The sequence below is a fragment of the Callithrix jacchus genome, chromosome 2 (genome assembly GCF_049354715.1).
Source record: "Callithrix jacchus isolate 240 chromosome 2, calJac240_pri, whole genome shotgun sequence".
Lineage (NCBI taxonomy): Eukaryota > Metazoa > Chordata > Mammalia > Primates > Cebidae > Callithrix > Callithrix jacchus.
Window position 1 is genome coordinate 121,536,184 of NC_133503.1, and position 15,295 is coordinate 121,551,478.

Here is a 15,295-nt window from a genome sequence, read left to right on the forward strand (position 1 = left end):
CTAATGTCATAAATTTGTTGAGGAAAAGAAAACAACAACAGCAAAGCAAAAAGGCCTATAAGCAGATTTACTCGTGTAAAAACTCTGGAATATGGCAGACTAGAAAAAACACCTAGATACTTAGAAAGCTTTCAGTAAATGACTAAAAAATAAACAGAAAAACATACAAAATCAAGTTTTGGATGAGTTTGAAACATCACTACTAGTTGTTGTGTAGGGGCAAAAAAGATACAAAAATAGAAGTGGAAAATTCTAGAAACAGGCTTTTAGCAGCTTCCTTTGCTGATGATTTATACATACACTTATTCCTTGTATCTTCACCTTACCTGAAACAAGCAATCTGCTGCCCCCACAGATGGGCAACCTTGGAGGGACTCAGGCACAAACTTGAAACATGGTGGTAAAAATGAGTTAAAATACTGGGCACAAAGTAAAAGATGTTAAAAAGGGCCCCAGTCACATAGTAATCTCCTAGAAGTACTCACCATTTACTTCTGCACCCTCAAATTCTCGTGTGTGCGTGTGTGTGTGTGTGTGTGTGTGTGCATGCGTATGCACCAAAGTCTCAATGCAAACTTTCTGGGAATCTTTACTAATTGTATACATCTCAACACAGAGAGATTTTCAGATCTGCTTAATAATTTGACTTAAAAACTTATTTTTGATATGGACAAAGAAGGCCCCAAGATGTTGAGTGACATATAAAGAACAATCTCTAATTCAATCTCTAAATATTTGTTTTTCTATCTGGCAGTCATCAAGATGTTTTTCTATTTGATGGACACTCTGTTTTCTCAAAAAGTAGGCTGTTGGTTGGGAAAGCGGAGGAGGTGAAGTTTTAGATAGGGCTGCATTTTCTCTTTATTTTCATTGTTTAACCACTGATGGGATTAAGGCAGGGAAAGCCTTTTATTTTTTTTAAATTAATTTTCTTCTTTTGGTTTTTAATTCTATTGGTTCTTAGGCTTTGCCCCATCTCATAAAAAGAAATCTTGTTTCTTCAGAGTAGCCTTTCTAGGTTCTGCCTCCTCAACCTCTTTATTCTGTCTAGCTAGCATTTTTCTTTGAATCTAATTATTGCTCTGCCGGCTCCTTTAAACTTGATATTTTAGAACCTCCCTCACTCCCCAGAGAGCCGCTAACCTCAAACTTTACCTGCATTTTCCCTTTGCTCCTCACCCCATTACTGAGAGTGAGACCAGTTCATCCCTTGTCAAGCTTCTACAACTGAGGCCTCCTGCCAGCACCTATCACTCCCAGTAGAAGATATTGGGCACTCATCTCTGCTAGGATGGTCCTCAGTCAGATAGATCACAGGGAACTATTCTAACATAACAAACTCATGTTATTGTCTAAATGCATAGAATTAGGAACATAAATATCACAAAATTTCAGACCTTGAAAGCTCCTAGAGATCATTTATTTTACTGTGAAGAAAATTAGTACTCAAACCTGGTTGACAATCCAGGATTTTTTGGTGACAAAAGAGTAATATAATGTTTATAAAAATGTTTTATAAACTCCACAGCACTATACTGTATGCATTTAAAAAATGACTATTTGTCTTCTGAGTACTATGTTTGAGAGTTATTCCAGAGATGCTGCCATTACTCAAAATGTTTTAAATCTCTTCTATAAAATTGTCATTTAAGGCAGTTCAGATTGTCACTGTATAGTCACATCTCATTCTTATCAGTAAAGGTATTATCTAGGGCTCAGACATTCATCTCACATTTGATCTTAAATGTCTTTGAAGGCAGAAACCATGTCTGTCTTGCTCCTTGCTCCTGGTATACTGCCTGCCACTGATTATACACCTAATAATTATTTGTTCAATGAATTTTTTAATAAAAGATCAAACCCACCCTCAGAGAATGATAATTTGCATTGATTGATAGGCAAAGGCTCTAAAGTCATTTTTCAAAGAGAATTTCCTAAATAAAATTATTTTTCAGTTGTAACATCATTTTTGGAATAAGTTCAAGATTATTAATTAGAAGGGGACAACATTCCTTGTATGCATATGTTAGTAATCTGGCTGACCTGTTTGCATGACTGAATTTATTTGTATCTCACCTTACAAAAAAAGAGGCAGACTGAAACAACTAGAGCAAAAAGAAACCCATAGTAACAACAACATTAACAAAAAACACATTACTATAATCATGTGTTAGATATGCACAGCAAAAGCAGCCCACAGGGTGGGTTCCTTATGTGTGGTTAGCTAAGGAGTGACAGTAAGTAACAAGAAATAGAGAACAAATGAGACTCACCCAGTCTCAAGCACATGTCTGCGTGCCATCTGGCCCTTGTTCCCTGTTGAGTAAAAGAGTTAGTTACAGTCAGTAAGAATGTAGTCATAAGGAAACATTCTGGGGTGACTGGGGTGACAACATTCCCAGATTGATAATAAGTACACAGGAAGAGAGGCGTTTGCAGGTGTCATGATAACCACCTCATCACTGCTGTTGGCACTCACAGGTAAAGTCAGTTTTAAGCATTCTGTGTGATACATAAAAGTGAGAACAGTCCTCTCCAGTGGACTAATATTTTAATTTGTTTGAAGAAGAAAGAACAAAAAGATGACTTGGGGGAAGGCATAGTAATCACAAGGCAGAATTGCCCACCTTTTTTTTCTTTTTTTTTTTTAATTTTTTATTGGATTATAGGTTTTGGGGTACATGAGCAGAGCATACAAGACAGTTGCGTAGGTACACACATGTCAGTGTGCTTTGCGTTTCTTCTCCCCTTCACCCACATTTGGCATTTCTCCCCAGGCTATCCCTCCCCACCTCCCCCTCCCACTGGCCCTCCCCTTTTCCCCCCAATAGACCCCAGTGTTTAGTACTCCCCTTTCTGTGTCCATGTGTTCTCATTTTTCATCACCCACCTATGAGTGAGAATATGTGGTGTTTCATTTTCTGTTCTTGTGTCAGTTTGCTGAGGATGATGTTATATATCCAAAAGACTATAAATCGTTCTACTATAAGGACACATGTACACGAATGTTCATTGCAGCACTGTTTACAATAGCAAAGACCTGGAATCAACCCAAATGCCCATTGATAATAGACTGGATTGGAAAAATGTGGCACATATACACCATGGAATATTATGCAGCAATCAGAAATGATGAGTTTGTGTCGTTTGTAGGGACATGGATGAATCTGGAGAACATCATGCCCACCTTTTTTACAAGTGAGTTACTCTTAGAAGAGTCTAAGAATGGTGATTTTTACAATAGTTTAAAATGCACTAGGCACACACAGATACACAATCTAATTCACACAACAAAAACACGAGCTTTGTCCCATATTTCAACTACTTCCAATCTAAAGTATCTCGACCAGGAGAGGGTAAGTTTATGAATTTGGTGAATCCCGTTGGACTCAGAGCTTGCATTAGTAATTGCTTGGGGAACACGTTTACTTGTTCTTTTTACTACTCCCTGAAACAACAGATTAAGAAATTTCAAGCAGGTCCAGCTAAAAGCATAGCAAAATGTGGTGCCTCATAAAACTGAAACTTAAGAGTGTTAAGAAGAAGTAGAGAATGCTGGATTTCTCTCCAGGCCACCAGCTCTTTCCTTTGGGGCCACTCAGGTTTTGACGAGATCCAGAGCATGGGTATCATCCATGTGTGTGGCATCCAAAAGAACAAAAGTCACTTTTTTCCCAGAAATAAGAGCTATTTAAATATCATAGCTAAAAGAAGGAAGTATTACTTGAATCCTGAAGTGGCTGAATATTTGAATTGAGTTTTTTAGCTAAGAAGGTAATGTCAAAGACAAAGGTTCTGTTACCATCAAAAGAGAATTTATGATCCAGCATTATTCCCTGAAATTCCATCCCAAGCCCCAGCCCCAAGACCAGGTTCCTGTATAATCTCCACAGTGCATTGAGAGTAACCTTCTGAACTGTAAACTCGATTGTGTAACTATTCAGATTACAATTCTTTTCTTCTTTTTTAATTATTCTTTAAGTTCTGGGATACATGTGCAGAACATGCAGGCTTGTTACATAGGTATACACGTGCCATGGTGGTTTGCTGCACTCATCAACCCATCATCTACATTAGGTACTTCTCCTAATGCTATCCCTTCCCTAGGTCCCTACCATGTTACAAAGTCTGACTTTTAAACTTAACATACAGTGATTTTTAGAAAACAGGCTCTTATCTATTCAAACTTATCTTCTACAGCTCCTCTATGTACATCCTGAGCTCTAGCCACACCAACTTAAAGTCTCCAGAATCTGGGATTCTAGCATGTTCACCTACACAGCTGTTCTTATTTAATTGTTCTCTCTGAGGAGTATGCACTTTCTTCTGCTTTTCTTGAAAATTACTATTCATTAAAGACACACACTCATCTCTTTGAAGTCCTTTCTGCCATCATTCCCACTTGTACCTCAGGACCATGCAGACTCAGGAACTGCTATATGCAATTCTATAAAGTATAGCATGTTTTGAACAATACTGACTTTGCTGTCTTGACTTTGAGGGTGTTTTGACCCCAATGGAATACCTTGACATTTAATTCCAAAGGGACAAAGCACATGAGTATATATTCAACTCACCTGTATCTCCAGGGCTGTTCTCCAATCAGTCCACAGGAAAACAAGCTGCTTGAATGAGATGTGGCTTTAATCACCTTATTAGTCTGCCAACGGAGTCATACAAAATACAAGAGACTAGATGCCTTCAACAACGGAAATTTATTTTCTCACAGTTCGGGAGGCTAGGCGGCTATGTTCAAGGTTCCAGATGATTCACTTCCTGGCTTGTAGAAGTCTTTCTTGTTTCCAGGTCTTTGTATGTCATCATATGGCTTGTTTTACTATGTATGTGTGGTGGAGTGGGAGGTAGATACCACTCTTTGATATTTCCTCTTATTAAGACACTAATCCTATCAAATCAGAATCCACCCTTATGAATTCATTTAGTCTTAATTTACATCCTTAGAGGTCTCATTTTTAAATGTAGCCACACTGAGAGTTAGGCCTTCAACACATGAATTTTGAGTGGACACAAACCTTCAGTTCATAACAGCTACCTTATGTTCTCAATATCTAACAGGTCCTTGTAGTAACTGTAAACACTTGTGTTATGATTAAATGCTATACCACATGAAGGGAGAATGAAGAAAACTGGTTAATCCATTAGTTAATCAAAAGTACTCATTTCATGTGCACCACATGCAAATCCCAGTTATAGAACATGTCAGTTTTATTGAGGAATCCATAATAAAATAACTTAATTGGAATTCAAACGCAAAGACATACCAAATAAGTGGTTCTAATAGTAAACAACTATAGGATAGAACAAAAAGTATTAAATTTGGAGTCAGGAAACATGGATTCAAAATCCAGCCGCAACACTTACCATCTACATGACCTTAAGCAAGTTGCTTAACATTTGTAAGCTTCAGCTCCCTTGCCTAAACACAGTTGCAGAATACCTAACTGAGAAATCAAGTGAGATAGAATGTGTAAATTCACTTTGGAAATGCTAACACTGCATATACAAAGAGTGTGACCAAGCCCTCATAGGAGACTTCTCTGACAGGATCCTTGATCTCTTCTCTCTTCTCAAATAGAAAAGGCAGTTTTTCTGCAGGGCACTGCCTCCCTATAAGGCAGGCCTTACTGCACTAACCACATTTGTGCATACCTAGTTATCATCACTCTCAAAACTCAATATTTTATCCGGCTGCCCCACCAGAGAAAGACATGTTCTTGCTTATTTTTTATATTTGCTGTCTTGCATGGAAGAGAAACAGCATACTTTAATTCTGAATCATAAAGAAGTAGTGGTAAAAGCAGAATGAAAAATTGTGTACAACAAAATGCCATGTGAGTGACTGGAGGACCCCATACACTCTTGCCAAAACACTCAAGTATTAAAAATGTTAAGGTTAAGGCTGACATGGCCAAGAGTGATTTAAACATGGAGGCCACCACACAGCAAGCATTCTCATTAAAGATCCATGAAATATGTCACCATGTGCTATCAGCAAATAGAGAACTGTCAACAATGAAATATTCTCTTAGGACTCAGAATCAGGAGAATAAATTGACTTTGACCAATGCTAATTATTGCTTCACCTCCCAATCAGTAACTATAAGATCACATTCCTAAATCTTAAATAAGTGTGTGATATTTGCAGAGTTTGTGGCAGCAAATGGAGTCCAGGTGGAGCTGCATAGGGAAAACAAGAAAAATGGCTCCTCACCAGAAACAAGAGAGGAGCATGGGAGGACAGATTCAGACACCCCAGGCTCCCAAACCCCCTGTTGTGAAGTAGATTGTGTGTGTATGTGTGTGCGCACACCACATAAGCACACGTTATTTATTTATTTTTAAACAGTCTCACTTTATACCGAACTAACAATGCTCTTTATTTTCATTATGTGTTGAAGAAAAGAATTAAGGGGTGGAAAGAAAAGAATTGTGAGAGACATTGCTTTGATTCATTCAAAGCTAGGCTCCAGGATTAGCTTTGTATTTATTTAATACATCAAAAAGCAACAAAACATCACAGTTAAAGAAATAGACACTCAAAACTTAAAATGAAAATGTAATTTTGAAGCATCATGGACGGACAAATATAGCATTTAAAGTACATTATTTTCTTTCCGTTTCTTACAAATTCAAAGGTGGCAATGCATATAAAAAAAGATCTGCTTGAGCTACTAGCAAAGTACCACAGTGAAAGCATGCAGGGGCACTCCCAGCTTCAGGAAAAGTAAGTTGCTTGTCCATTCACTGAGTGGTCAGCACCTGCTTTATAAATCTCTTAAACATCTGGCTCCATGCTCTTCACACAGGAGTTCACACAGGCAGAGACATTTTTTTTTTCATCTTAATCATGTACCTTTTAAGATTCATAATTTGGGATGAGCAAAAGGCTCGGCAGGAGGTGGGGATGAATTAAAAACCATAAAATTGATGCTATCACTCTGATTGACATACCAGTAGTGCAGCATACATTTCCTGTTTGTCAGAAATGAAAGGTGTTCACATTCTGTAATAATACCTAATAATGTTTTGGAAAGACAAACTGCTGTCTGACTACATTTTACCAGGATGGATTTTTTTTCCCCTTTCTGTCAGCACTGAAGTCAGAAGCTAGAGTGTACATTGCAACCCTGTATAAAGGATGACCTAGATAGTTAATAGCTGCAGCTATTCCAGTCCACTACCTGGACCTCCCCAGGTCTCTGATGCTATATTCTAGCATGCCTGAAATCACCATTACACCTTAAGACTAATTCAGGGAAGCATCCAGGGAGCCAGATGTCCAGAAATGCCATAATAAACTTCAGAGAATGAGAATCCTTTGCTCCCTATAGCTGTCTTATCACAGAATTGGCCAACCCTCTACCTCTTAGAGGTTTGTCTGACAATTAACATTTTGTGCAGCATAGTAAGGAGAATCTTGTGCATAGGGAGCAGGAGGCCTGACTCCCTCTAACTGCTATGTCGCTGACCATCTAGCAAGCCAGCTATTTAACCTTCTACACCTCAATGTCATCACATTTAAAATAGATTCTTCAATTTGCCTTGATTTCTTGAGGGATTGATGAAAAATAAAAGCAAAATTATAGCTTTATAACTTGCATGCATCCTTTGTCACGTAGATCACAAATATGATTATATATTTGTTAAACAAAGAATTTGAAGAATATTTAAAATCCATCTATTCTGGGGCATAATTTGGTAAAAGGACAAGGAAGAATCAATGAGCTACTTGATTTATGTGACATGGTAACATCAAAAGAAAATCAAATGTCATTATAGCCATTCAAGAATTATTATTATGGTAAAGTTTTAGCCAAAGATATATCCCTCAACTTGCTGTCCTGTTATTACTATTTACATCCCTATGGAGTATCAATTGTAGATACTGACTACCAGCATTTCAAGCATTAAAATATCATTTTGGGGAAACAAAGAATAAAGGGAAAAGATTAAATAAATTGGAAACTTTTAGGAGGAAGATAGACTAGGAATGTTTGTATTAAATATTCTAACAACACATTTTTGCATTTTCAACTCTTGGATTCTCTTATTTCCATGGTAGATTTCAAGAAGATAAATGTAAGATTAATGCTACAATCATTGTCTAACAATACCAAGTTTCAAATGTCAGGCACTGCAGCGTGAACAACCCTTTGTCTCTGGAATTATAAACACAGGCTTAGATGATTTGGGAAGCCTATGGAAAATTGACCCAAATGAAAAAGGGGAAATGTTTTGTAGACCCCTGCTTTTGTAATAATACTGTTGCAAAGGGATCAAAGTGCTTTTGAATACAATTTATAGCTGTTGTTTTTACTAAATCAAATAAAGGCTTTAAGCAAAAACAGGTTTCAAGCCTTCTGCTTATGATTGCACTTCGTGAGACTTGACAATGCTGATTTCTGTGTAATTTTTAAAATCCATGTTTGGTAAAAAGAAAAGACATTTCTCCCAATTCTTCAAAGTTACCTCTAATAAAACCTGCTCATTTATGCCCATGCTTACAGATACAATACAAAGGAAGCTCAGCAAAGTCACTCCAGTGCACCCAATTGGTTCTTGCTATAAGTTGCAGAAGTTGTAAGGAAACTTACTCAGGATTTGAGGGCATTTAAATCATGGCCTGACTTAATTTTATATTCACTAAAAGTGAAGCTAAAAACAGAATGCACAGATCATAACCTTCAAGTGGCAGTCCTCATAACCTTCAAGTGGCAGTCCATAGACTGCTGTCTGTTTCTTGAGTTAGATTGACAAGAACTAGAAAGAAAGCATTAGCAAAAGGGATCTTGAATGCTTTCAGCTGAAATCTACCTAAATCCCCCAGCAAAATATAATCTGAAAGAAATAAGAGGTTCACTTCTTGGTTCTAGTCATTGAGAACTTGAAGGTTAGGTTAAGCAATATCCATCCCTCTACTTGCTAAATTACCCAAATGTGGCTATAAAAATAACGTTAAGTATTCAGGCCAGAGGTATTTATCAGAAGAATATGATTTACATTGCTATGTACCTCATGGAAGGCTCACAGAAAAATATAGGTACAAATATGCATAAATCATATTTATATACTTTCTGTAAAATTAGACTGGCATTAATTAAATGGCAGAAAAGGCAATGAGAGCATTGTTTGGAGGGTAGCTTGTTCCAAGTTCTGATTATAACTTGCTTCCCAAAGAAGGAGCCGCCTACAGCTTAGAAGACAGATGAGAAGATCATCATCACAGATTTGCTGTGAACAGCTCTGTTCAGCTCTGTCCCTGCCAGACTCGGGGCCACACACACCCTTCCAAGATGGCTAAAGAAGATTCTTGGAGAGATCATTCCCTTCTTCCTTCAGATTTGGCAAGGGCAGAGTGTGGTCTTATCTTTGGAAAACTTGAAACCTGTCTATAGAGCTGGGAATTGCTTTCAATAGCAAAGTTGTCACCATCCTCATCATCACATCTACAATGTACTGAGCACTCACTATGTGCTAGGCCCAAAATGCTTTGCATTATCTCATCCTCTCTTCACTTTTATCCCATGAAGCAAATGCTGTAATTGCCCACATTTCATGAAAGAAGAAACTGGCACCAAAACTTGCCCATTGTTACAGAGATGGTGACAGTTGGCACCTGAATTCAGACAACCACACTCTTCAAAAATCTTCACTTATAACCATCAGAGCAGCTTAATCAGCTGCAAAAAGCCCATGGATTTGACTTTTTAAAACTCCACATCCACTTAGAAAGGTCTTCCCACTTATTTCTTAATTATATAATACACACTTACACACACATACATATATTTACCCCCTCCAGAGTGCAAGGAACTGGGTTAAGCACCAGGAAGGAAGCAATGAACAAGACACTTTCTCTACCCATGTGGAGCACACATTCTATAATATACTCCACATAACATAGCCTCATTTCTTCTCACTAATCCTATGTTCTTTTCTGCTCCTATTACCTGGACAGTTTCCAGGATGGCTTTCAGTAGCTGGGCAAAACGTTGGCACTGCCACAATTCCTGTGAAGTTGGGAAATAACAATTTGGCCCCCTCCCTCCTAATGTCATCCTCTCTTCTCAATTTCTCAGTCTTCATGTCTATCATCATTCAGGTACCCCCTGTCTTCTGGTGGCCCATAGTCACCCACTACTATATCCCTTTCCGCCACCCATGCCAAACCAGACCTGCCTCAACTCTGCTGCCTCATGTGTCTCCACTTTTGTACTTCATTCCTTCCACATCCAAGCCTCAGGGTTATCTTAGCACCCATTCTTCACCTTAGAGAGCAGGACTGACCTATTGCGGGAAATGACCAAAGGACAACTCTTTCCTGTTACAGCAGGAAAGATCTGTTTCTGGTAAATCACAAATCGTATTTTCTCAGAATTTCTTTGGTGGGTTTTCTTTTAGAATCATTCTCTCATGTGGTAGTCACATTTGATAGAACTTACTGCAGGTACATATGGACTAAATATGTTTCTAGGGACTGGTGAGTGATGTTAAACAGTGGGTAATATGCTTTGCATTCCAAGCAATCAAACTATAAGTGACCTTCTGGCAAAGTCATCCTCAGTAACATACTCCTGTCTTCACTATTACTAGCAAACAGTGGAAAGAAGTTTAAAATATATTAGACTTCAGCATTAGAGTGATAGGAACACATAGTAGTAAAGACAATGTAGAAAAATAAATCATTTAAATTTAGGGATGGCAGTGGTGGAAGTTGCCCACATTTGGCAACTTCTGCAACATTTGAAAAAAGACAAATGTTTCTAACATGAGGGATTTTCAGGTCAAAAGAGAAACCCTGAATGTAAAGGACATTCTAGAACCTCCTCAACATGACCTTAATTTTTCCATGAGCTTCTAAGTTTCATGAAGGTAAGGAACATATCTTATTTTGCTTAATATTACACGAGCAGCACTTAACACAAGGCCTGAGACCTAGTCAGCACTTAGTAAATGATTACTGAGTGAAGAAATATCCTATACTTATCTCCAGCTATCCCCAAATCAGCAGAGCCCTCTGTTGAACAGCAATCCCTACACAAGACTGGATTTTCACATTTATACTTTTTCCTCAGGGAGCAATCTCTGCCTATATTGCCTTTTGTTTTCTTCTAGAACTGTTGAAATGAGAGTCTTTAAGGTCAACTTTAAAAATTATATCTGTTTTGATTCCCTTAGAATGGGATCTTTGTGTGAGTGAGATGCTGGTGCCTGTGGCATCTCAGGGTGAGTAGATGGATATCTGTCCCTCCCTTGGGCTGACAGTGCCCTGGCTTTGTTTAGGAATTGGGAAAGTACTTCTTGCCTATCCTAGATCCAGGAACTGAGCATGGTCCAGTCCAGAGGCTGTGATCCCTTAGAGGTTACCTTTGCACCAAGGATAGGGACAGTAGCCAAAGGGAAGGGGAGACTGACTTCTGTACCATGCCAGGACCCATCTTATCATTTTGCACTGGAGCCCTAAAAATTATGTATCTTGTCTTGGACCTGAAGAGGAAACCATTGTGTTGTCCCTTGAGCATATATTTCAATCCCTCTCATAGCTGTAAAGGAACACTAAGGGGAAAGGCTTTATCACTCATCATCTCAGCCTCTGGCTTTGCACAGCACTCTCCTCTCAGGAGATGTTACATAAAATTGTGTTGAACTAACTTGAGAAAGGGAAAATATCATTTTATTTCACACAAAAATGTAGATAATCCCATATTCAAATTTACCTGGACAGATCAGAAAATGGACTAAATAACACAAATCCTTCTTTATTTTTTTTCTGAGACTATCATTCATCTTACTCAAGAGGAAAATTTTACAAATTGACCACACTGCTCATAAACACTTTTCTTCAGATTATCAGAAAAGCTTCAGAATCTAGACTTGTAAGCTCAATCTGGAATATCATCTTCTACAAAGAATTGAGTACTGTTCAAATAGAATCATGATTAAATTATTCACTCATACTCATCATCTTCCAGCTACTTATTATGTGCAAGGTATGATACTGTTAAGAGCTGTTCTCTCCATTTAGTCTTCAATTTGGCTCTGACCCAAACCACTGCAGATAATTGCCCACCTGAAGGGGCAAATGGGAGCTGAAGTCCAGCATTCCACTCTCTTTGCCAAACCACATACCCTGTCATGAGGCTGGCTGTGTCCACCCAGGGGAAGTGGTATGTTTTTTTCTAATTCTAACAAAGTCCCTTATGGGCCAAAGCCTGTCTTGGCCCTGCTCCTCCTTCCACACACACCTCCTAAACTGCACTTGGCCCATCTGTGATTTCGTTTCCCTTCCAGAGTATTGCTGTTCAGCTGAGCATCCTTTCTGTTGCATGAAAATGCCAAAGTAGAGGAAAAAGAGCACCCCATGTGATTTCCCCAGGGCCAAGATTTCCCCAGGGATGGTTCTGACTGAGGGGCCACAAAAATAAACAGTCTAACACCAACAGTTATCCAGTTCAAATTATCTTTTTATACCACAATGTATCTGTATTAAATACAAAACTAGTAAAGTGAGAATTGAATGTGAATTATGAAGCACAATTATAGTCATGATACATGAACTAAACTTGAAAAGAATCAGAACCTCTTATTATATTTTATTGGCAACATTTTTCCAAATAGGTAGTTACTTTTGAAAGATGGCATCTCTTTGAAATTAACTCTCAACTTCTTGCAAACGTTTAGATGTCCTCACACTCCTTAGTCAACTAAGAGTGATTATTTTTATTGCTACAAGCCATATACATTTATTTTGGAAAACATGACATTAACCATGATTAAATTGTATAGAATGAAAAATACCTATTACCTGCATGAAAAAACAAAATCCAACACAGCTGTAACAATGTCAGCTAGCCTGTAAAAATTTGTGTGGATTTTCTAGCAAACTAGCAATGAAAATTCTGAAATTTATATCTGGTCTTATGAGAATCTTCAAAGGTTTCTCTAACAGGGAAGACTAGGTCAGTTAGTTTACTATTTCAAATAGATACTGCCTTTCCAGTATACGAATCATACTGACATTGTACATTTGAGCTTTTTAATTGTGACAACTCTGAGGCATTATTGGGTAAAGCAAATCATTCTGTTCCTATTACCCCTCTGATCTGTCCTCAAATGGGATTATACCTATGTTTCCAAGGCAGAGAAAGCACCAAGGGGTGAATTCCATCAGCCCCTGCTATGGACTGAGTTGTTCCCACCTCACCCTACATTCATATGTTGAAGCCCTAACTTGCCATGTGACTATATTTGGAGATGGGTACTTAAAGAAGATGATTAAGGTTGAATGAGGTCATAAAGGTAGGTCTCTGACCCCATAGGTCTGGTGCCCTAATGAGAAGACAAAAAGATATCAGAGTCTTCTTTCTGCCATGTGAGAACACAGTGAGATGGTGGCCATCTGTAAGCCAGGAAAAGATCCCTCACCAGAACCTGACCAGGCTGGCCCCTGACCTCAGATGTCTATTTTCCACAACTGTGAGAAAATAAATTTCCATCATTTAAACCACCCAGCCTACAGTATTTTGTTATGGCAGCCAAAGAATACAGGCCCTCAAGCAAACTAACTAAAATAGTATCCATTATTAACATTTTGGTAAATATGTATAAAGAAGTAAGAAACGTTATATAAAAATTTTTTAATTTTTATAATTTTATGACTGTGAATAAAAGCATCTTTAAAACTTGAGTCATTTTTATTGATCTGTAATAACCATTCTAAGAAAACTGGTGTTCATGCCATACAGGTCTAGCTTCAAAAGACTTACTCTTGCCTCCTGCCAATAAGATTATTGCTCTGAAATTTATCCTATAACAAAATCCCAGAACTACCACTCTTCAAGTTCCAAATAAATGCTGCTGCTTCTCTTAAACTTTTCACATTCCCTGCTCTAGTCTCCCTCTTCTGCACTACCACAGTACCTAATTTAAATATGTCATTTATCATATTTCACCTTGTAATTACCTTGACTTTTGCATATGCCTGCTACTCCACTAGAGGACACAGATCTTCAGAGCAGGGGTCACATAATCCATTTCAGATTTCTCTATTATCCACTGTGATGTTTTGTCAGTAGTGAGTAGATATTGGTAGGTGTGTGAAAGAATGAATGAATTATTGAAAGAATAAATGGATAAATAAAAAAATTGATTATTTATTTATTTACCTTTATGTCTCATGGAACTTTCATAGCATCCAGGAAAATTGTCTTTCCACCATCATGCCTCCCCTTGATGGCCTAGGTATGAAAGAAAAAGTGTTAATAAAAAGAAAAATGGAGAAATCTTTAGTTGCAATGCCTCTGATTTTTTAGGCATAGTACTAGTGTAAATTATTTAATTCATACTACTTTGCATTTCACTATCCCCATTTCATTGACAAGAAAACTGAGGCTCTATGAGGTTAAAAATACATTCATACCCATGTAGTTGCCAAAAAAGAAAAGCTACAGTGTAAGCATGATGCTAAAATCCAGGCCCCATCTTGTCTTTCCTTCTCAATGGCCTTAACTTTTTCCTCAGCCTTCTGAAGAAAGGCGAAAAAGAGGTGTAGATATTTTCTGAGCCCATTTAACATGGCTATCTTCCTGTATCCAACTTGGAGGAGGAGATGTTGACTATTTCCCAATGATTTCACTTCCTTGCCACTGTAAGACAATATCAATCTCAGTTTCCTCTGTAACCTCAGGAGAAGTACCCTTAACTTCCCTTAATTATAGTAGTAACTGAACCAAACCTTTGATGCCACTGAAGTTCTGATATCTCAGAGGACTCCAAGGGTGCAGAGGAGTCAAGTTCCTCCCAATCTGATGTTGTTCCTGATGCCACTTCCAGAAGTATAAAATTTGAAGGCAGCACATAACTTGAGATTCAGGCAAATTTGAATTACATTTCAGGTCTGTCACTTATTAACTATGTATACCTTAACCTTTCTCAGTTTCCACATTAAATAGTGTTCTGAATTCAGACATATCTGAACTATAGAAAGGCTGGGAAGACAGATCCACTGAGGGTTAATTTACATTAGGGATGGAAAAGCCCCTTCGTGAATATGGCAGAGACTAGCTAAATATTCACCAATCACACTTTTTCTTCCTGAGCACTTAGGAAAACTACATTTCCCAGCATCATTTGCAGTTAAGACTGGGGTCCTGTCATGGAAGTAATGTTCACCACATACAGTCATGGCTACAAAATGTGTCATGTGATCTTCCTCACTCTTTGTTAGCCAGCCAGCTAAATACAGATGATACAGCAGAAAATTCTGCAGAGGCCC

The 15,295-nt window shown here is 38.0% G+C and overlaps 1 long non-coding RNA gene across 4 annotated transcripts in view; it reads right to left on the minus strand.

Moving 5' to 3' along the window:
* Positions 1-15,295, minus strand: part of LOC103791509 (uncharacterized) — a 520,065-nt gene that overhangs the window by 153,066 nt on the left and 351,704 nt on the right. For all 4 annotated transcript variants that reach the window (XR_008479638.2, XR_013532243.1, XR_013532242.1 and 1 more), the window contains 2 exons: positions 14,187-14,258; positions 2,274-2,316 (listed from right to left, as the gene is read on the minus strand). This is a non-coding gene — a long non-coding RNA (uncharacterized LOC103791509). The remainder of the gene's footprint in view (positions 1-2,273; positions 2,317-14,186; positions 14,259-15,295) is intronic.